We start from the raw sequence: 24177 nt of genomic DNA, 5'->3' as shown, positions 1-24177 counted from the left end.
CGTACTGTGCATGCTCCGTTTTGTAATTTCCCGCCGTGCTTTGCGCAAAATGACGTCGCACCGACGTATTTTTTTGAACGGTGACGTGCGTTATGTCCTTTCCTATTCCCGGACGACTTGCGCAAAAAAAAATTAAAAATTAAAAATTCGACGCGGGAACGACGTCCATACTTTAACATGGCTGGTCTAAATATAAGCCATTGAAATGGCAGTTGCAACTTTACGACGGGAAAAGCCGACTAGCGACGACGTAAGAGAATGCGACCTTCGTGGATCGCCGTAAACAGCTAATTAGCATACCCGACGCGGAAAACGACGCAAACTCCACCCAGCGGGCGCCGAAGTATTGCATCCTAAGATCCAAAGGCGTACAAAGCCGTACTCCTGTCGGATCTTAGCCAAATGCCGTCGTATCTTTGTTTGAGAATTCAAAATAAAGATACGACGCGGCAAATTTGAAAGTACGCCGGAGTATTAGCAGATACTCCGGCGTACTTTTTCTGTGAATCTGGCCCAGTATATTTTGGTTTAAGCAAAATGCGCACTATTGTTTCTGGGCTCTACTACGGGTACAAATGGCATACACATATGTGGTATTGGTGCGATCACCAGAAGCAGGGAAAAAATATATATATATTTACATTTTTTACCATTTTTGAGCCTGTTTTTCTTTAATATAAATCGAATATTTTTTTTTTTTTTACCCTTGGGCGCGAAGAGGTTAAAGCATATACACCTGTAACATTCATTGGAGTGTTCAAACATTTGCATAAGGGGTGGGGGCTATGATGGTAACAAATATACAGCGAATTAAAAAAATATATATATTTTTGGCCAGTTTTTCTTTGAGAATTAAAAAAAAAAAAATCCGGTAGATATCCATACAGTGAGGGGGGGGAAAAGAATTTGACCCCTGCCGATTTTGTACATTTGCCCACTGACAAAATAAACCGACCATTAAAACTATAGACGGATCATTTCTTTAACAGTGAGAGACAGAATAACAACAAAAATATTCAGAAAAATGCTTTTCAAAAAAGTTATAAATTGATTTGCATTTTAATGAGTGAAATAATTATTTGACCCACCGCAGAACATGACTTAGTACTTGGTGACAAAACCCTTGTTGGCATCTGGCGGACTTTAGAGGGCAATCACAGGGACTATTTTGTAATTAAACTTTATTTTTATAATGATATACGTCCCTGTGATTGCCCTCTAAAGTCCGCCATGTCGCTACTCAATGTAGTACAACTTTTTTCTTTTTGAACCTATACTTCGGATGTGGGCCAATGTGAGTGCCTTATTGTTATTTTCCCCCCTGACCCTCTTTTGAAACCCTTGTTGGCAATCTGAGGTCAGACATACCTTGTAGTTGGCCTCCAGGTTCTCACACATCTCAGGAGGGATTTTGTCCTCTTTGCAGATCCTCTCCAAGTCATTAAGGTTTCCAGGCTCACGTTTGGCAACGCCAACCTTCAGCTCCCTCCACATATTTTCTATGGGATTAAGGTCTGGAGACTGGCTAGGCCACTCCAGGACCTTAATGTCCTCCTTCTGGAGCCACTCCTTTGTTGCCTTGGCCGTGTGTTTTGGGTCATTGTCATGCTGGAATACCCATCTATGACCCATTTTCAGTGCCCTGGCTGAGGGAAGGAGGTTCTTTCCCAAGATTTGATGGTACATGGCCCCGTCCATCGTCCCTTTTGGTGCAGTGAAGTTGTCCTGTCCCCTTAGCAGAAAAAATGCCCCCAAAGCATAATGTTTCCCCCTCCTAATGGATAGACTACCCCTCTGGCCTTGGCCCTACTCATACTATATAGCATGGATAAGCAATTAGCGGACCTCCAGCTGTTGCAGAACTACAATTCCCATGAGGCATAGCAAGACTGACAGCTTCAAGCATGACACCCAGAGGCAGAGGCATGATGGGACTTGTAGTTTTGCAACAGCTGGAGGTCCGCTAATTGCATATTCCTGCTATATACCATTCTATAGTGTTGTGTGTGTGTATATACCCTATAGCATCCACCCCATAGGAAGTGTTAGTACACGAAACCCAGGATGTAGCTATATGCCTCAATAGGATTTCATCTAGATACAACATATATTCAGTTTATATTATAATTTTTGTTCAATAAATATGAATTTGTGCTGCCAAGCCAACACGTGTGTGTGGATAGATAGATAGATAGATAGATAGATATATATATATATATATATCTATCCCTCCAAAAATCCACTCGCATTTTGCGAGTGGATTTTGAGGGCTGGCGGGGAAGGGCTGCCTGGGAGTCAGGGGGCGAGCCGTCAGCCTGTGTGTCTGACCCAGTGAGCTGCAAACAGTATTGTTCCTCTGTAACTTTTCCAACTGCCCGAGTTTGCATTGAGTCTGAATATTATTATTATTATTATAATAATAACACATCAGAACAGGAGTCCTTCCTGCTGGGAGTCCTTCTCCCAGCAATCACGGAGAGGGAAGAGAGAGAGCCGCCCAGGTGTTCATAGCACAGCGGGGAGAACACGGTGATAACAGCTTTCGTTTCAATAGCAGTGTTCCCCGTCGCTCGCTGTCGGATAGAGCCCCGCCCCCTGATCACGGGACTTTGATAGACAGATCACTCGTCCAATCCCAGTGACAGGTGATCGGTCAATCAGCGTTCCCTGGCCAGGGGGTGGGGATGTATATGACGTTGCGCGGCGGGAACACGTCTATTCAAATGAAAGCTGTTATCACTGTGTTCCCCCCGCTGTGCTCTGAACACCTGGGCGGCTCTTCTGTTCCTCTCATAAGTTGCACAGGTAGGCTGCAAGGTGGACACAAGGCTCCATGGTGGGCACTGGACACAAGGCTGCATGGTGGACACCGCTGCTTTGGCTGGCACAAGGCTGCATTGTGGGCACTAGGCACAAGGCTGCACTGGTGGACACACGCACCCTGCATTAGTGGGGACGGATACAGTTGTTGTTAATAATTTTTTTTTATAACTTAAAGGGGTTGTAAAGGTAAATGTTTTTTCACCTTAACCACTTCAGACCCGTAGGACGTCCCCGGCTTTGTGCGGTGATATCTGATATCTTCAGACGGCGATTCTGTGCACCAGAAGAACGATCGTTCTTCTAGGCAGCGGGAGGGGACGTGCTTCTCCGGGCTCTCCCGTGTCATCGGGGGCCCGGAGAGCGAATCGGCCGGCGCTCGTTGGTGAAGCATAGAGATGACTGGTGACCAGACGGTCACAGTCATCTCTATGACCGTCGGAGGACCGGGCGCGACGTTATGACGTCACGCCCGGTACCCGGAAGTAAACAAAGCCGCTATCGCGGCTGTCGGCATGTAATCGGTGATTTTTTTTTTTTTCACCGATTTCATGCTTGTAAACCTGGAGGAGAGATGTGGGGTCTTATTGACCCCACATCTCTCCATAAAGAGGACCTGTCACAGCGATTCCTATTACAAGGGATGTTTACATTCCTTGTAATAGGAATAAAAGTGATCAAAAAAAAAATGTCAAAAAAAGTGTAAAAATAAAAAAATGAAGTAAAAAAAAATAATAATAAAAAATAATAAAACATTTTTTTTTTAAAACGCCCCTGTCCCGGTCGCTCGCGTGCAGAAGCGAACGCGCATGCAAGTCCTGCCCACATATGTAAACACCGTTCAAACCCCACATGTGAGGTATCATCGCGTGCGTTTGAGCGTGTGCAACAATTCTAGCACTAGACCTCCTCTGTAACTCAAAAATAGTAACCTGTAAAAAAAATTAAAGCGTCGCCTATGGAGATTTTTTTTTTTTCATATTTAATTATTTTCTTTATTTTAAACAATCAAGGTTACAGAAAATTTCACATAATATATAACTTATATGCATTAACATATTATTATCAATCATGCAGTCTGAAGGAGACCATCAGGCCGGAAAAAAAATAAAGAAGAGAGGGAGAACTCGGATTTATACCATCCCGGTTCCCCTCCTCTATTTTCTATTAGCCAACTTCCTATCCGAAGCCTGTTTTCCCATCTCCTCCAGGCCACTGTATTACTTATTACATACTCTGTTCCCTTAATCTTCATTATTCCCTACCTAACTCCCCTTTAGTCTAATAAGCAAAGCAAACCTCCCAGAAAAAAAAAAAAAAAAAAAAAAGACCCCTCCCCTCTCCTCCCCCCCCCCCCCCCCCCCCCCTCCCCGCCGGAGATGGATATATCCTCTCTTGTTTCTCTTCTTCAACTCCTCTCCATCTACTCCCATCCTAACAGATTCTGCTCTTTCTCTATTCCTCTAACATCCTCTTCCCTTCTTCCGTTTTCATGTACTGATTCCACCCTGTCCATGTTTCTACGTATTGTTCCTTTTTATTTCTAGCTGAGAGTATTAAGTCTTCTATGGCTCCGGTCTCTCTCACTCTGTTAAGCCATCTCGCAATAGATGGTGGTGTGCTATCTCTCCACTGTAATGTTATCCCTTGTTTGGCCGTATTTATCAGGTGACATATCACCGATTTTTTATATTCTCGCATTGGGCTTTGTGAGCAATGGAGCAGGAAAAAGGCCGGATCATCCGGAATCTGGTGTTCCGTAAATTTTTGAACGATTCTCTGGACTTCTTTCCAGTAATCTCTTACTTTTACACATGACCAGAAAATGTGTAGTAAAGTTCCCTGCTCCAGCCCACATCTCCAACAATTCTCAGAGTTTTCCTTACTAAATCTGTGCAGCTTTTCTGGTGTATAATACCATTGGGTCAGTAGTTTGTAGTTGGATTCCTGTATACGTGTGGATATTGAGGATTGTAATGCTAAGTGTATTATGTGTTTACGCTGGGTCTGTGAAAAATTTCTCCCCAGATCTCTCTCCCATTTTCCCAATCCCGGCAACTCAAAGTCTTCTTGAGGGGAGTTCAATATTCTATACATCTTTGAACTTACTCTTTGTATTGGTTCCTCCTCATCACAGTATTGTTCAAACTTAGTTAGTTGTCGCTGAAAATTAGATGGTTGTCCCAAGGATCTTAAGAAGTAGCTTAATTGAAGTGCTTGCCAAGCGCTTAACTCATAGTTCCCCCCTCTCCTCGTCAAATCCTCTATTGATGGCCATACTACACCGGCTGTGTTTAATTGTAAAAAGTGTGATACCTGCACCTTGCCCCTTTCTTTTAATTTGTTGAAAACTATTCCTCCTGTGCCTGGTGAAAATCCTGGGTTCCCCAATATGGGAAATAGGGGGGAGCATTTTGTAGAAAATTTTGGATTTTTGCATATTTTAGCTGCAATTAGCAGCGTTGGACCAATTGTAGGATGTTTCTTCATCTTACTTGGTAGTGTTTTATAACACCAAGGGGCCCTACTTAGTGCCATTGCGCAAGACTGCTGTTCAACTTCTACCCACCTTTTATAGTGTCCGTTTCTACACCAGTCTATTAATCTCGTCAGGTGTGCCGCCTGGTAATATTTGGCAATATCTGGAACTGCCATCCCACCAAAGCACCTGGGTACCCTCATCACCTCTTTTTTTATCCTTGCCTTTTTCCCCGCCCTAATAAATCTCATCAAAAGAGACTCCATTTGTCGGAGAAAGGCCTGCGGTATATTCGTTGGCAGAGTTTGAAACAAATATGTAATTTTTGGCAGGATATTCATTTTAATTATGTTGTTTCTACCGAACCATGAGTAAAATCCGTGTTGCCACTTCTCAAGTAATGTTCTTATTGAGTTATAAAGCGGTGGAAAATTTATTTTAAAAACTTCTTTTAAGTTTGCTGGGATCAGGGTACCCAAGTATTTAAGTGCGGTCCTCCATTTAAAGCCAAAATTTTGTTGTATAATCTCCCGTTTCTGAGATGTCATCGACACGCTCATTGCTTCCGATTTTGCTTGGTTTATTTTTAAGTTAGAGAACTCTCCAAATTTGATTATTTCTTTGACGAGATTGGGAAGAAAGACATGTGGGTTTGATACTGTGAACAGCATATCGTCTGCAAAAGCTGTTACTTTATGACTCCCCTCCCCTATCTGGATACCCTGTATATCTGGGTTTTGGCGTATTTTACTCAATAAGGGCTCCAGAGATAGTACAAATAGTAGCGGCGACAGGGGACATCCCTGGCGCGTTCCATTTGTAATTTGAAAATTTTTGGAAAATATCCCGTTTACTCTCACTGCCGCACGTATGTCTGTGTATACGCTCCCAATCCAGCTTAACATATTTTCCCCCATCCCAACATGTCTCAGCACTGAAAACAGGAACTTCCAACTCACTCTATCGAAAGCCTTCTCGGCGTCGGTATTTAGGAACACGCAAGGGATATCCCCGTCAACCGCACCATGCACCAAGTTGAGGACCCTTATTGTGCCATCTCTTGCCTCCCTTGTGGGAACAAACCCTACTTGATCCCTATCAACTAGCTCGGGTAGCCATACCTGAATTCGTCTTGCTAATACTTTCGTAAAAAGTTTTAAATCGGAGTTTATTAGCGAGATCGGCCTATAGCTACTACACTCCGCCGGGTCCTTCCCCTCTTTATGGATAACTGTAATATGGGCCAGTAATGAGTCCGGCGGGAAAGCAGCCGTCTGGCCCACTTCATTAAAGAGTTTTGTTAACTGCCCTCCCAATAATGTTCCGAATTCTTTATAGTATCTTATTGTGTAGCCATCTGGGCCCGGAGCTTTCCCGTCCGCCATAGTTTTTAGTGCGGCCTCTAATTCTTCTGTCGAAATCGGGGTTTCTAAACTGTCTCGGGCAATTGGTGACAGCCTGGCTAGTTCAGTTACTGAGAGATATTCTTCTATTTTTGATGGCTCTACTGATGGCTGTTTCAGATTATATAGAGAGGAGTAATATCTACTAAACTCTTCCACTATGTCTTTTGGTTTCCGTTTTAATTGACCCTCCTTCCCCTTGATTTGTGGGACATATGTCTGTTGGCTCTTCTCTTTCAGTTTCCCAGCTAGCAATTTACTGCACTTATCTCCAAATTCATAATTTATTTTCCTTCCTCTTTGTATGCTTGCTTTGGCTTTATAACGTAAGATATCTGTAATCTGTCTTCTCAGGTGGCTTAGTTCTATGCCTATCTGGGGGGTGTGTGATTTTTTATGTTGGAGTTCCAGTTCCTGAATTTCTGCTAGTATATTTTTAACCTGTTGTTCTCGCTTCCTTTTTAAATTTGTTCCATGTCTAATCAAGACCCCTCTAATCACCGCCTTATGCGCTTCCCATACCATCCCTGGATTGCTCCCGGGGGTATCATTTATTTGGAAATATTCTGTAATTTCCCGAGCAACGTCTTCCCTCACTTCCTTGTTCTGCAGAAGGCTTTCATTTAGTCGCCACCTTCTCTCCTGGATGGGCCCTGTATTAGACAATACGATACGTAAACTGACCGGAGCATGGTCCGACCATGTTATACTACCAATAGATACCTCTACCACTGAGGAGATCAGATGGTGGGGGATCATGAACAGATCTATTCTAGAATACACCTGGTGTGGGTTGGAATAAAAAGTGTAATCCCTTTCCTCTCCGTTCATCGTCCTCCATGTGTCCACCAATTGACCTTCGTAAAGACTGCGCAAGACCCCCCGTCTGACCCCCTCTGTGACAGATGAGGTTCCCTTCGAGGTGTCCATTTTTGGGTTCAGGGGGATATTAAAATCTCCCCCCAAGATTAACCTTCCTTCTGAAAATTCCCTCAGCTCTATCAAAATTTTCCTCATAAAGGTGTCTTGGTGCACATTAGGTAAATAGACCGTTGCTAGGGTTACTTTAATTCCTCCTATCATCCCTTTCAGGAAGAGGTATCTTCCTTTTGGGTCTTGGTGTCTATCTTCCAGAGTCCATGGGATTCTATTTGATATCAATATAGAGACCCCTTTGGATTTTGCTTCCTGGTTTCCTGCGTGATAAGCTAATGGAAAGAACCTGTTTTGCAATAAGGGATACCCCTCTGTTCTAAAATGCGTCTCCTGAATGTAGGCTATGTCTGTCCCTGCTATCCGCAGGTCATTCATCAACATCCTGCGTTTTTCAGGGACATTAAGTCCCTTAACGTTCATGGAGGTTATTTTTAATCCCTCCATCTCCGGCGTTGAAGGAAGGAGGAGGGGAAAGAAAGGACCCAAAAAAAAAAAAAACCCCCAACAAAGCAACAAAAAACAAAAGAAAAAAAAAAAAAAAAAAAAAAAAAAGGATCCCCGCCCCTTAACCCCACCCTCCTACTCTACTTTTCCTTTCCCACCCGTTCCCCCCTCCTCTCTTCTAATTCCCCCCTAGGGAAGTTGCCCACTTTGAACCTCCACCTCAATGGTTCGGTGGGCAATTACCTAATCTGGGGACTGGTCCAATTGGGTGGCTCGGCACACAAAAAAAAAAAAAAAGAAACCACTTAAACATACAACATAAAAAAAAAAAAAGAAGAATAAAAACAAAAAATATAAAACACCCCAGTCTGCTCCTCTCCCTCCCCCCACCCCCCGACCATCTCTGTTACCCTACATTCTTCTTTTCTACCCACTTTGAAGGATTTCCGCTTTTCCTCTTATTCCTTCCTTACTCCTTCCTTCCTTCCCCTTACATTAACTCTCATGTGCTACATTGTCCCTAAATTTTCTGAGTTTTCTTTTTCTCTTTCTTTCCCCACCTGGTAACTCCTCCCCTCCTCCTCATCATCCTCCCTCCCCCCGACCCTCACTTCCCCTCCCCTCTCCCCAGCCCCCCCCCTCAACCCTCACCCAGCCATCTTCCAGCCCCATCCCTATAAATATATTCTGTGCTCCTTAATCAGCCGGGGGTCGTGGGGGGGGGGAGAAATCTCCCCTCCCCCGGCCCCAGGCCTAGTGCAAAGTGTGTCTAGATATGTTTCAACGCATTATATTGTATCACTTTGTGCATAGTGCTACTTCTTATGGTATCACGGTTTAATCTCACCATGATCCAATAACAGAAAAACAAGATTGGAAGTGAAAAGTGATAACCACTCAAAAAAAAAAAAAAAAAAAAAAAAAAAACACCTTATGTCCTCATTGACATATTCTGAGGTACCTTATCTGTACCCCTACATCTAGTGTATATGTGTTCAAACTTAGCATCTACATCCGTGTAATGTCCCTCAATCATGAGGGACTTATGGATTCTCCTCCAAAGCAAAAGGGAGAATTTTAAAACCTAAACCCTCCAAACCCACCCCTCCTCCTTAGGAGAACAGTGATTCAAAAAAAGCCAAAAAACCAACAAAAAATCAGTTTCCCCAAAAAAATAATAATTAAGTGGATGGGCCCCCCTCATATGGTCTGGGCACGGGGGCATGACAGGACATGGGAGGAGTACCCTCTTCATACTCATCTATATAAAGGAAGGGGGGAGGGGGGAGCGAAAACATGTGCATATATATATATATATATACATACATATATAATAAAAAAAAAAATAGAACGTGGGGCCGGAGATAGGAAAGAAGAGAAAAAAAAAAACACCGGAGGGTACTCCTTCCACAGGGAGTCATATTATCTAGGGATCAATGAAGCACGTTCATCTTAAAAAAAAAAAAAAAAAAAAAAGGGGGAAAAAGGCAAAAATAGAATATACAACTTGTCCATAGACTGTATATATAGGGGGACTGCTGCCCCCATTTTTAGCTGATCTCTGGTCTTCTTCTTTAATGGGGTACTATATCACTCTCCTTTCTCCGCTCTGGCCTCCTCTGTCCTATAGGCTTGGCTATACCTCTCGAGATCCCTGGTAAGTGTTGTAGCCAATTTGGTACTTCTATCGCCTCTATATCCATAAACTTAAACATCTCTGGGAGTTCTAGGGGTTGTTGTAAATGGAATGTCTGTGAGTTCCTTTTTATTATAACCGCAATTGGGTACCCCCATCGGTAAGTCCCTCCTGCTTGCTTAACTCTGTCCAGTACTGTACGTAGCATTGCCCTTCTCTGTAGGGTGGCGCGGGAGAGATCTGGCAGTATCTGTATCCGGGACCCCTCAAATATAATCTCTCCTGCAGCCCAGGCCTTCCGGCTTATAAGTTCCTTATGTGAGAAAAGGTGAAAACAACAAATTACATCTCTTGGCCTGTTTAAATTTTCTGATGGAGGCCCCAAGGCTCTATGTAACCTCTCAAACTCGAGGGGCTGAGAGATAGGGGGGTTCATCAGTTGGTGACAAATTGCTTCAATTGTTTGCTGTAAAACTTCTTTCCCGATTGACTCGGGTACCCCCCTAAACCTCAAATTCTTCCTCCTACTGCGGTCCTCGATTTCCTCAATTTTGAGCTGTAGGGAATCTACTTGCTGAGCCTGTGATCTCTGTACCTGTTCTAGGCTTGCCACCCGCCTCTCCAACAACCCCCCCACAACTTCTACATTGGCCAACTTATCTGTCAGTTGCTGTACGTCCTCCTGTACAGTTTCCAGCTCCTTTCTGTAAGACTCCTCCACCCGCAGTACTAGGGCCTCCATCTCTGCTCTTGTGGGCAGAGCGAGTATGTCCGCACGTGTAGGGAGGGTGAGTAGCATTGCTTTCAGGTCTCTGAGCTCCGGCTCTTGTATTATCTCTCTGGCTTCCACCTCGTGGTGCTGCTGAGCCGTCTCTTCCTGGTCTGACCGCATCCCCCTCCGCATTGCCGCTTCTCTCTCCTCTCTCGTGGTTGTCACTGGGGATAGTTTCCGATGTATCGCCGAATCACTCTCCCCTGACACGCTGGGTATGTGTTTGTCCGCGCTTGTAGTGTCACGTGATACCGCGGATCGATTCCGGCTTGCAGCTGCTCTGGTCTGCGGGAAATATTGCTGAATCTCAGCCTGGACGCGGACTCTGGATCGCACCTCCTCCTTCTTCATCCCAGGTATGCACCGCTCGTAGCCAGCAACACCCGCCCGGGCTGCTCACGCTGCAGACGCCGTTTTTAGGTTAAGGCTGTGGGTATTCACTCGGCCTCCAATATTGGTCGGGAGGCGAACGGAGGCAAGAGGAGCTCTGGAGTTAGTGTGCCTCTACTCCACCGCCATTAGGCCACTCCCCCGCCTATGGAGATTTTTAAGTACCGAAGTTTGGCGCCATTCCATGAGTGTGCGCAATTTAAAAGCGTGACATGTTGGGTATCTATTGGGTATCTATTTACTCTGCGTAACATCATCTTTCACATTATACAAAAAAATTGGGCTAACTTTACTGTTTTATTAATTCATGAAACAGTTGTTTTTTTCCCTAAAAAAAGGCGTTTGAAAAATTATTGCGCAAATACCGTGCGAGAAAAAAAGTTGCAATGACCGCCATTTTATTACCTAGGGTGTCTGCTAAAAAAATATATATATATATATATAATGTTTGGGGGTTCTGATTAATTTTCTAGCAAAAAAATTGTGATTTTTACATAAAGGAGAAAAGTGCCAAAATAGGCCTGGTAACGAAGTGGTTAATGCATCCTATGCATTAAGGTGAAAAAACATCCAATGGTACCGCCCCCCCCCCCCCCGAACCCCCGTTTTACTTACCTGACCCCTCGAAAGTCCCGCGCGAGTCCACGTGATCCTCTTCGGTTCCCAGCCTGGCCGTTGATTGGCTATGCTGGACGGATTGATAGCAGCGCAGCCATTGGCTGGCGCTGCTGTCAATCGCAGCGGATGACGTGGCGTGCCGGGGGGTGGGGCCGAGTGATACAGTCGGCGGCTCGCATGAAGGTGGAAAGCTCTTGCGAGGAGGAGCCGAGACAGCCGCCGAGGGACCCCAGAAGACAGGGTTAGGAGACACTCTGTGCAAAACGAGCTGCACAGTGGAGGTAAGTATAACATGTTTGTTATTTTTTTTCAAAAAAAAAAGTTTGCCTTTAGTGACCCTTTAATTCTGCATAATACATTTGAGTGTCATTTTATGAGAGCATGTTTAGGGGCAGGCGAACTGGGTGGGGCAACTGGTGGCGAGTAACCCTTGAGGTCTGGCTAGTAGTTCAGGACTTTGGAAATTTGGCACTGTGTGTTTGCGTGCGTATGTATGTATGTATGTATGTATGCATGCATATGTATGTGTGTGTGTGTGTGTATATGTGTATATGTGTATATAATATATATATACAGTGATGAAAATAAGTATTTGAACACCCTGCTATTTTGCAAGTTCTCCCACTTGGAAATCATGGATGGGTCTGAAATTGTTATCGTAGGTGCATGTCCACTGTGAGAGACATAATCAAAAAAAAAATCCAGAAATCACAATGTATGATTTTTTTAACTATTTATTTGTATGATACAGCTGCAAATAAGTATTTGAACACCTGAGAAAATCAATGTTAATATTTGGTACAGTAGCCTTTGTTTGCAATTACAGAGGTCAAACGTTTCTTGTAGTTTTTCACCAGGTTTGCACACACTGGAGGAGGGATTTTGGCCCACTCCTCCACACAGATCTTCTCTAGATCAGTCAGGTTTCTGGGCTGTCGCTGAGAAACACGGAGTTTGAGCTCCCTCCAAAGATTCTCTATTGGGTTTAGGTCTGAAGACTGGCTAGGCCACGCCAGAACCTTGATATGCTTCTTACAGAGCCACTCCTTGGTTATCCTGGCTGTGTGCTTCGGGTCATTGTCATGTTGGAAGACCCAGCCTCGACCCATCTTCAAAGCTCTAACTGAGGGAAGGAGGTTGTTGCCCAAAATCTCGCAATACATGGCCCCGGTCATCCTCTCCTTAATACAGTGCAGTTGCCCTGTCCCATGTGCAGAAAAACACCCCCAAAGCATGATGCTACCACCCCCATGCTTCACAGTAGGGATGGTGTTCTTGGGATGGTACTCATCATTCTTCTTCCTCCAAACACGGTTAGTGGAATTATGACCAAAAAGTTCTATTTTGGTCTCATCTGACCACATGACTTTCTCCCATGACTCCTCTGGATCATCCAAATGGTCATTGGCAAACTTAAGATGGGCCTTGACATGTGCTGGTTTAAGCAGGGGAACCTTCCGTGCCATGCATGATTTCAAACCATGACGTCTTAGTGTATTACCAACAGTAACCTTGGAAACGGTGGTCCCAGCTCTTTTCAGGTCATTGACCAGCTCCTCCCGTGTAGTCCTGGGCTGATTTCTCACCTTTCTTAGGATCATTGAGACCCCACGAGGTGAGATTTTGCATGGATTGACAGTCATGTTTAGCTTCTTCCATTTTCTAATGATTGCTCCAACAGTGGACCTTTTTTCACCAAGCTGCTTGGCAATTTCCCCGTAGCCCTTTCCAGCCTTGTGGAGGTGTACAATTTTGTCTCTAGTGTCTTTGGACAGCTCTTTGGTCTTGGCCATGTTAGTAGTTGGATTCTTACTGATTGTATGGGGTGGACAGGTGTCTTTATGCAGCTAATGACCTCAAACAGGTGCATCTAATTTAGGATAATAAATGGAGTGGAGGTGGACATTTTAAAGGCAGACTAACAGGTCTTTGAGGGTCAGAATTCTAGCTGATAGACAGGTGTTCAAATACTTATTTGCAGCTGTATCATACAAATAAATAGTTAAAAAATCATAAATTGTGATTTCTGGAATTTTTTTTTTTGATTATGTCTCTCACAGTGGACATGCACCTACGATGACAATTTCAGACCCCTCCATGATTTCCAAGTGAGAGAACTTGCAAAATAGCAGGGTGTTCAAATACTTATTTTCCTCACTGTATGTGTATATATATATATATATATATATATATATATATATATATATATATATATATATATATATATATATATATATGTATATATATATATACACACACACACATATTAGTATGAATTCATACAGTCTTATACTGTACAACTACTTTTACTGGTATTTACTGTATTATCTATAGTCATAAATGTATGACAGTTCTGCCTTGTGTGCATTTATATCATGTGTTTACTCCATACATATGTACCATTGTAATGCATTCATATTTACTTTTGTCATTAAACCATGTTTTAAAATACATCTTTACCTTAAAGCGGGGGTTCACCCTTAAAAAAAATTCTAACATTACATCCAGCATACTAACGCCATGTAAAGTATGCTGGTATTTTTTATTTTATTTTTCTCCATACATACCGTTTAATTGTTATTTTGACCCAGGCTTCCCGGGTTCTGATTCCCGCGGGACTGGGCGTTCCTATTGAAAGCTTAGCTGATTGACGTCTGGTGAAAATCTTCCCATGGCGCATAAAGCGCGTCACCAGTTTTCCGTAAATAGCCGACATGCACCCGCCGTGTAGAGCTGACTGCGCAGGCGCCATATAGAGCCGTCTTGCAGGTCGGCTATTTACGGAAAACTGGTGACGCGCTTTATGCGCCATGGGAAGAATTTCACCAGAAGTCAATCAGCTAAGCTTTCAATAGGAACGCCCAGTCCCGTAGGAATCAGAACCCGGAAGCCTGGGCGAAAATAACAATTCAACTGTATGTATGGAGAAAAAAAAAAAAAATACCAGCATACTTTACATGTCGTTAGTATGCTGGATGTAATGTTAGAATTTTTTTTTTTAGGGTGAACCTCCACTTTAACCAGTCAATAGCCTCAGTTAAGTCCCAATTCCATTCTTTTTGTTGGACGGTGGAGATGGTGTTCTTCCATTTGTGAATAATCGTACCAACTCACCAAGCTGGTCTTGTAGCCCATTCCAGCCTTGTGTAGGTCTACAGTCTTGTCCCCGACTTCCTTGGACAGCTCTTTGGTCTTGGCCATGGTGGAGAGATTGAAATCTGCTTCTGTGGACAGGTGTATTTTATACAGGTAACAAGCTGAGATTAGGAGCCCTCCTTTTAAGAGTGCTCCTAATCTCAGCTTGTTACCCCTATAGAAGATACCTAGAAACCAGAAATCTTACTGATTAATAAAGGATCAAATAATGTATGTATTTATTGGTGTATAACACGCACTTTCCCCCCTGAAAATCGGTGGGAAATTGTGAGTACGCGTCATACGCCGATTCCTATTGCCTCAGAGTGGAGGGAGGGGACGAGTGCCGCCGGATTACACAGAGCCACAATCTCCACAGTCACACACAGTCCCACCCCCCTGGCCCGGCATTGGACAACTGTTCTGTCTATCTCCTGAGCCGGGCAGGACTGTGAGTGACTGAGTGCTGGGTATACAGAAGATTGCGGATCTAGTGAACTCTAGCACCGGCGAGGCAAATTTTTAACTACTTAAGCCCTGGAAGGTTTTACCCCCTTTCATGACCAGGCCATTTTTTTGCGCTACGGCACTGCATTACTTTAACTGACAATTGCATGGTCGTGCAAAACTATACCCAAATAAAATTGTTGTCCTTTTTTCTCTTTCGTTCATAGACGGACACAGCCTTCATTGACCTTAGGGTTATGCTTCTTCCTACCAGGAGATTTAGGCAGAATTCTACAGCACTTAAGGTGTTAAAAACTTTCCTTCATGCTGCTCCTCCCAGGGGGCGTGGCTCCCCCAGGCATAACCCACACCCTGCTTTAGCAGCCTCAGTTTGTTTTCTGCCTAACGACAGGAGGTCAAGGCTATCTCTGGAGTTCCTGGACTCTGGAGTTTTTTTCTGGCGATTTTTCTCGCTTTTTTTATTATTTTGTTCCTGCATTTTTGAATCCTGCGATTCTTCTATCAACAGCCGACTGGGTGACAGGCTGGGTCCTCGACTCTTGTAGTCCCCCCATGTTCGGCCTTCGAGCGTGTGCCGGCCCTCAGCTCAGCTTTGGGACGTCCACGACAGGCCCCATTGCTCCAGGGGCGGCCGGGGAACTTTGGTTCTAGGGCACACATATGACCGGTCTCTATGGCTTTGTCACAGTGTGTCTGGCCGACAGCCATGCCGTTTACGGACGTTGGTTCTGTCTGGGATACCTCCAGCCGGGTAGTCGCAGGACAGGTAAGTAGTGGCCCCTTACTCAGGTAGGTGGTCTGGCTGGTGGTTTCCCTGGGGAGGTCGACTGAGGGTCCGCCCTGCTTTCCTCTCTCCCCTTCCTCTCCCTCCTTCCCCTGACTGGGTAGTGGCTGTGAAGGGGGGCCTCCTGGGTTTTCTTTGTTACCACCGGAGCCCGTGTGTTGTTAGGGGGACTGTGTTGTTACTCTGGGGGGTGCTGCTGTGTGCTGCTGTGTTCTATGAGGTAATTTTTACCTCAGACAGCGGCCGTCTTGGAAATCTCCTTGGTAACGCTGTGATTCTTTTCTGAGGTAACAGACAAAGCAGTCAGGGCTGCTGTGTTCTATGAGGTAATTTTTACCTCAGACAGCGGCCGTCTTGGAAATCTCCTTGGTAACGCTGTGATTCTTTTCTGAGGTAACAGACAAAGCAGTCAGTGCTGCTGTGTTCTATGAGGTAATTTTTACCTCAGACAGCGGCCGTCTTGGAAATCTCCTTGGTAACGCTGTGATTCTTTTCTGAGGTAACAGACAAAGCAGTCAGTGCTGCTGTGTTCTATGAGGTAATTTTTACCTCAGACAGCGGCCGTCTTGGAAATCTCCTTGGTAACGCTGTGATTCTTTTCTGAGGTAACAGACAAAGCAGTCAGTGCTGCTGTGTTCTATGAGGTAATTTTTACCTCAGACAGCGGCCGTCTTGGAAATCTCCTTGGTAACGATGTGATTCTTCCCTGAGATGACTCGGCACAGCCTCTGGTCAGTTTTAGTGCTGTTACAGTTTTAGTGCTGTGAATCTTCCATGAGGTGAATACACATCACAGTCAGCACATCAGAGCACACCTGAGGTTTTTCAGCTCCCTCTGCAGCTGGGTGGGGTGGTGAATACCGGGGGCCCCCATGCTCTGCAATAGCAGCAAGGAGGTGACCAGTGGGGTTTTTTTGTCCTGCCTTGCAGGGTGGGTGACTCAGCGCTGACACTATGGAACTCAAGCTATGCCTGAGTTAACCCTTAACGCCCCTCCCCCTGCCACATCTGTTATGTTGGCTGTCCTGGGTTTCTTGCCAGGTTTGAAGCAGCTAGTGCCCAGATGGGGGGTAAAAAAGCGCCCCCTCCCTGAAGCCTGCTTCTGGGGATGACACAGAATCGCTGTTTTTTTCTGGTTCTGTTATGTCAGAGGCTCCGGGTTTTAACCCTTATGGATAGTGAGGATGACTCTGCTGCAGTCAGTTGCTGGCAAGAATTTGTTGGAGCTCTTGTTTCTGCGGTGCGTGAGACTCTAAAAATTGAGGATGTGGCGGAGACACCTCCGTGTCAGTACCAGCAGACTACCACGCATCGCTGAAGTGTTTCCTTGTGTTCCTTATTTGGACTATATGTTATACAAGGAATGGGATGCACCGCAAAAAGTTTGTCAAAAAACTTTGCAACCCGTTACCCCCTTGAGGGGGGCTTTAAAAAAAAAAAAAAAAAAAAGTAGGTCTCTCCTCCGCCAGTGGACCCCCCTGTGTCCAGACTGTGCAAGGCCACCACATTGCCTGTGGAAGGGGCTCCTGCATTTCAGGATCCCGCTGATAGGAGAGTGGAGGCCGTGGCCCGCTCCCTATTCACGGTGGTGGGTTCGGCGGTGAGGCCGGCTCTGGCCGGGGCCCTGGCAGGCCCCGACTAAAAGGGCGAAGCTCCTGCTGCAGGAGCTGGAAGAAGGACCTCTAAGGTGGCCTTGGTGATCACCGTTAAGGGTGAACGGTCCTTTTGGGTCTTCCCTGACTGGCATCATTGAGGATGCCACAGGTTGTAAGCGCATGCTGTTCCCACGGTTTGGGAAGGGCTAGGGACCTCGCCCTGTGCAAGGACCCTCCTTGCCTACCTCCGAGCGTTTTTTCGCTCGCCCTGTGCGGTGGGGGTAGGTCTACATGGTGCTTGAATCCCCGCTGCGGGGTAGCAGCGCACCGGATACCGCATGCCTAACAAGTCTGCGGACATACCTGCTTCCGCCTGAAGGTCTGCTCCCGCCCGTGTCTCGGGTGGGAGACTGGCTTCGCATTGCGAAGTGTTTTCCTTGGGGTACAAGATTGAGTTTCTCTCTTGTCTGCCAAACAGGTTTTTTCCCTCCGGCTTCTGGCCTCCTCCGGTTCGCCGGTTGACTCCGTCAGGGGCTGTCCAGGATCTTCTGGTCAGGGGAGTGATTGTGCCAGTTCCCTCGTTGGAACGGTCTCGGGGTTTTACTCCATTCTGTTTGTGTCCCCATGGAGGATGGGGCCCGGTCGATCCTGGGCCTCAAGTCCCTCGTTTTGTTTTGTCAGGTTTTTCTGGCATCCTTGGATGTCATGAACGTGTACCTGCATATCCTCAAACCACCAGAGATTCTGTGCTTTGCGGTCGGGGGGGACCATTTTCAATGGTGTCCTTCCCATTCGGCGGGTTTTCGCCAAGGTGCTCGTACCGATACTGGCCCGGCTGTGACAGCGGGGGTTTGTTATCATGGGATGTCTGGACGACATTCTCCTACGAGCTTCTTCGAGCTCTGCATTGGTGGAGCCGTGTCTATCACGTGTCAGGCTCTCCGAGTGTTCGGCTGGTTTCTGGATTGTCCTGAAATCAGGGTTGATTCCGTCTCAGGGATACCTGAGACTGGTCCTGGATTCCTCCGGGGCGGGAGTGTTTTTCTCCTAGCGGAAAAACTTCAGACTCTGCTATCTGCTGTGCAGCAGTTGCCGACCCAGAAGCGGTCATCTCTGCGATTCTGCAGGAAGGTTCTGGGTCAGTTGGTAGCCTCTTTCGAGGCGGTTCCGTATGCCCAATTCCACGCCAGGGTACTACGGAGGGAACTGCTGTCACGATGGGACTAGCTTCCGTCATCTCTGGATTACCAGATTCAGTTGAGTCATCTGATCATGTCTCCCCTGGTATGGTGGCTGGCGTTTCCGGTGCTTCGGGCCGGAAAGTCATTTTTCTGCAGGCCACTGGACAGTGGTCACGACGGATGCCAGCCTCTCCGGTTGGGGAGGGGCGCTTGGGGCACCCAGTCAGCCCAGGGGCACTGGACTCAGGTGGAGTCCTGCCTACTGATCAACGTTCTGGAGCTCCGAGCAATCAAGCTTTGCCTTACCAGGTGGTCCCTGGATCTACAGGGCCGACCGGTCAGGATCCTGTCCGATAACACCACGTCCGTGGCGTAGGTTGATCATCAGGGAGGCACACGGAGTTCTGTTGCAGCGACGGGGGTCGCGCGCATCCTTTCGGTGGGCCGAAGGGGCCGTTCCGGCTCTATCGGCCGGGTACATTCCGGGAATACGGAATTGGCTAGCCGACTACCTAAGTCGCACTGCACTGGGCCAAGGAGAGTGGTCTCTCCACCCTCAGGTGTTTCGGGGTCTGTGCCGAAAGTGGGGCACTCCGGACGTGGACCTTCTAGCGTCCCGTCTCTATATCGGTAGGTGCCACGGTTCGTGGCCAGGTTTAAGGACCCGTGGGCGGACGCGTTGGTGGCTCCTTGGGGTCGCTGTCGCCTACTTTACACCTTCCCTCCTCGGAAGCTTCTTCCTCGCCTGCTGCGCAGAGTAGAAGCTGTAGGGATTCTATCGGTCCTGATTGCCCCAGATTGTCCGCGTCGCTTCTGGTACGCGGACCAGGTGCGTCTGCTGGCAGACGCCCCCTAGCGTCTTCCCCTGGGAATTGATTTTCTGTTACAGGGTCCAATCTTCCACCCTGTTTCACAGCCACCGGCCTTAGCGGCGTGGCTGTTGAGAGCCAGGGGCTTAAGGACCAAGGCCTATTGGGCTCGGTGGTCTCTACCGTGCTGCCTGCACGGAGGTCTACCTCACGTAGGTTTTTTCCTCATACATGGAAGGCCTACTTCTCTGTGTGTGGGGAGATGAACTGGCACTCTCGTACATGCGTTGTGTACAGGATTCTGCTGTCTTTGCAGCAGGGAGTGGTTCAGGCTCTCGCCTTACGTACGGTTAGGAGCCAGATTTCTGCTCTGGCTGTTTTTTACTTGCAGCGACCCTTGGCATAGCACTCCTGGGTGCGTGCGTTGGGTCAGGGGGTCTGGCAGGTGGCCCCTCCGGTGCGCCCTCCATTACCCCCATGGGACTTGAATTTAGTCCTTTCAGTGCTTCGGGATGCTCCCTTTGAGGACATTCGGGAGGTTTTTTGTTTTATTGTCACAAAAGGTGATTTTATTTCTGGTAGCAATTACCTCGATCAGACGGGTGTCTGTCTGTTCTGGTGGCCTTGTCTTGCAAGGCTCCCTGCTTGGTCATCCGTAAGGATGAGGTGGTGCTGCGGCCGCAGCCGTTTTTCTCCCTAAGGTCGTTTCGGCTTTTCACTTGGATGTGGACATTGTTCTTCCATCCTTGTGTCCTCAGCCGAAGAACCCGAAGGAGGCCACTTTACATTCTTTGGATGTGGTTCGGGCCCTTCGAGTTTACTTGTCGGCGACAGCTCCGTTCCGGATGTCGGACTCGCTGTTCGTGTCTGTGTCCGGTCCCAGTAAGGGACTGGCAGTTTCGTCGGCCACCATTTCCAGGTGGATCCGACGGATTGTGCTTCAGGCCTATGCCCTGAAGGGCGGGCGCCCCCCTTTCGGGTCATGGCGCATTCGACCAGGGCGATCGGGGCCTCTTGGGCTTTCCGACACCAAGCCTCTGTGTTACTGGTGTGTAAGGCTGCGACCTGGTCGTCGGTCCACGCTTTTTCAAAGTTTTATATGGTGGATGTGAGTGCATCTTCGGATGCCTCCATTGGCCGCAGGGTGTTACAGGCGGCAGTTTAAGGTTGGAGTTCCTCCGTTGAGTAACTCCGGTTTTTGTTTGGGGTGTAACCTGTTTTTGCTGTGTTATTTTTCCCACCCCTCGAATTTTTTTGACACTGCTTGGGGACGTCCCTAAGGTCAATGAAGGCTGTGTCCGTCTATGAACGAAAGAGAAAAAAGGATTTTTGTACTCACCGTAAAATCCATTTCTCTGAGTTCATAGACGGACACAGCACCCACCCCTCCTTTGTTTGTACTGCTTGTTACGAACTGAGGCTGCTAAAGCAGGGTGTGGGTTATGCCTGGGGGAGCCACGCCCCCTGGGAGGAGCAGCATGAAGGAAAGTTTTTAACACCTTAAGTGCTGTAGAATTCTGCCTAAATCTCCTGGTAGGAAGAAGCATAACCCTAAGGTCAATGAAGGCTGTGTCCGTCTATGAACTCAGAGAAATGGATTTTACGGTGAGTACAAAAATCCTTTTTTTTCCCCACAAATATAGCTTTCTTTTTGGCACAGTTTTAATTTTTTTGCACTAATAAACAAAAAAATACTGATGATTAAAAAATATATATTTTTTACTTTCTGCTATAATACATATCCAATAAAAAATATCAAATATCTAATTTATTCATCAATTTAGGCCAATATGTAATCGGCTACATGTTTTAGGTAAAAAAAATCCCAATAAGTGTTTATTGATTTGGTTTGCGCAAAAGTTATAGCATCTACAAATGATGGGATATTTTTGTGGAATAAAATTTTAATTTTTTTTTTTGCAGTAATGGTGGCGATGAGCTTTTTTTTTAGTGGGACTGTGAGATTGCGGCAGACAATTTTGGACCCCTAACTCACACTTTTGACCCTTTTTTGGGGAACCAGTGATCAGCTCTAAAATATGCACTGTTACTGTACTAATGAGACTGGCAGGGAAGGGGCGATCAAAGGATTAAGTGTGTCCCTAGAGGGGTGTTTTCTAACTGCGTGGGGGATGGTTTGATTGGGGAAAGAAAGAGATCTGTGTTCCTGCTTGGCAGAAACACAAGATCTCTCCCTTTCCCTCTGAAAGATCGCCTATCTGCCTCTTCCGGGAATGATCGCGGGTGGCTGGCGGACCCGTTAATTGGCTCCCCCTCTGGGCAATCGGCACGCGAAAGCACCCCCAGAGCTACTGCACGAAACGATGTACAGTCGAGGTAAATGCGAGGAAGGTGGGCCGGAAACTGGTTATAGAAAAACACATTTCTGACTTTAAAGCATAAAGAAGATAATTAAATGAAAGCTATAGTGATTCCTCTTTTCAAAGTCTTTCGTTTTAAATAAAAAAATTTTTTGGAAATATTAAGTACAGAAAATTAGAAATATTAGCCAAATTATTTTATTTAAAATCCACGTTCGCAGGAACAATGTAATGTACAATATGTTGCATCGCTGCTATGAATTTAGCTTTGTTACTGCAAACAACGTTTTCCTGTTTTTTCCTTATTTCTTCAGGTTATGGTACCCCTGACCACGGTGCCGCTGCATATGTTAGATCGGGGGTCTCCAAACTTTCTAAACAAAGGGCCAGTTTGCTGTCCTTCAGAATGTAAACCCCATTCATGAAATCTGACCTGGGTATATATATATCTGTAGTGTTTAGTTATCTCTCTCTTAAGCCCTAACAGCTGTGTCTTTCTGCTTCTTTGTTCCTCTATTATTAGCATGATAACTTCAGACAAGTTCTCTGACACGGGAGATAAAAGCAGCTGGAAATTTGTGTCGGGGAGGGAACGTAGAGACAGAGGAGCAGAGAGCTTGTCTATTCACAGTACAGCTCTGCAAGTTTTCGTTCCTCTGCCTATGTGGAAAGGGGGTGTGTGCCTTTCCTCCAATTGGCTCACACACAGTGTATGCTTAGACTCCACACCCACTGCTGAGACTGGAAGAAACATTTCTAATAGGATGTGCACTTTCTAAAGAATACAGAAAGTTGAAGACAGCAGATATACATGTAGGAGGATTTGTTTCATCCCTGTGTATCATCTGATGCTGTTCACTTCACAGGGTATATGTGATGTGAGGGCTTACATCCACTATAAGGGGGGCCGGACTGTAGCCATTGGGAGTAAAATATGTCCCGATAATGCATCATCTTTGGTATCAGTGGAATGAACTGCGCCTTATCATTGATGTCATTGGGCCCCATTGTTTGTGTCAGTGGGAGGAATTGGGCCCTATCATTGGTGTAAGTAGGAGGAATTGGGCCCTATCATTGGTGTAAGTAGGAGGAATTGGGCCCTATCATTGGTGTAAGTAGGAGGAATTGGGCCCCATCATTGGTGTCAGTGGAAGGAATGGCACTCTATCGTTGGTAACAGTGGGAGGAACTGTGCCCTATCATTGATGTCATTGGGTCCCATTGTTGGTGTCAGTGGAAGGAATAGTAACCCCATTGTTGGGGCACAGTTGCTCCTACTGCTACCATCATTGATGTTTTTGAGCCCCATCATTGTTGCAAGTGAGAGGAATAGCACCCCATCGTTGGGAGCAGTGGAAGGAACTGTGCCTTATTGATGTCATTGGGCCCCATTTTTGTCAATGAGAGGAATTGGACCCCATTGTTGGTGTCAATGGCAGGAATTGGGCCCCATTGTTGGTGTCAATGGGATGAATTGGGCCCCATTGTTGGTGTCAATGGGAGGAATTGGGCCCCATTGTTGGTGTCAATGGGAGGAATTGGGCCCCATTGTTGGTGTCAATGGGAGGAATTGGGCCCCATTGTTGGTGTCAATGGGAGGAATTGGGCCCCTATTGTTGGTGTCAGTGGGAGGAATAGCGTCACATTATTATCAGTGGGAGGAACTGTGCCCTATCATTGATGTCACTCGACCCCATTGTTGGTGTCGGTGAAAGAAATAGTGACCTACCCCCCCCATCGTTGGTGGCATTGGGAGAAATTATGATCCTTCATTGGTGTCAGTGGGGGAAATTTTACCCCATTGTTGGTATCGGTGGAATATAATGGTGCCACAAGGGCTGGATAAAAGCAAACCAAAGGGCCGCTGTTCGGAGACCACCGTATTAGATCATAATGTGTATATATCTCTATCTGTGTGTGTATATTTGTAGATGTTCCCTAAATATAGACAATCTTTAAAGGGGACCCCCCACCTTGTGGCTATAGCAGCCTCCATTCTTCTAGAAAGGCTTTCCATAAGATTTGGAGTGTGTCTGTGGGAATGTGTGGCCATTCAGGCAGAAGAACATTGATGATGTTGGGCAAGAAGACCAGCTTGCAGTTGGCGATCTTCCACAGGATTGAGGTCAGGGCTCTCGGTCCACTTGAGTTCCTCCACACCAAGCTGGCCCAACCATGTCTTTATGGAAATGGCTTTGTACACAGAGCCACAGGGCCAGATTCACAAAAGAGATACGACGGCCGCTAGTCTAGTTTCCCGTCGCAAAGTTAGTCGTCGTTTTAGCTGCCCTAACTTTACACAGCCCATGTTAAAGTATGGCCATTGTTCCCGCGTCGAAATTCAAATTTTTTTTTTCTTGCGTAAGACATCCGGGAATACGGAAGT

The sequence above is a fragment of the Rana temporaria genome, chromosome 9 (genome assembly GCF_905171775.1).
Source record: "Rana temporaria chromosome 9, aRanTem1.1, whole genome shotgun sequence".
In the NCBI taxonomy this organism is placed as follows: domain Eukaryota; kingdom Metazoa; phylum Chordata; class Amphibia; order Anura; family Ranidae; genus Rana; species Rana temporaria.
The sequence above is the reverse complement of the archived record's forward strand: the minus strand, read 5'-3'. Positions refer to the sequence as shown.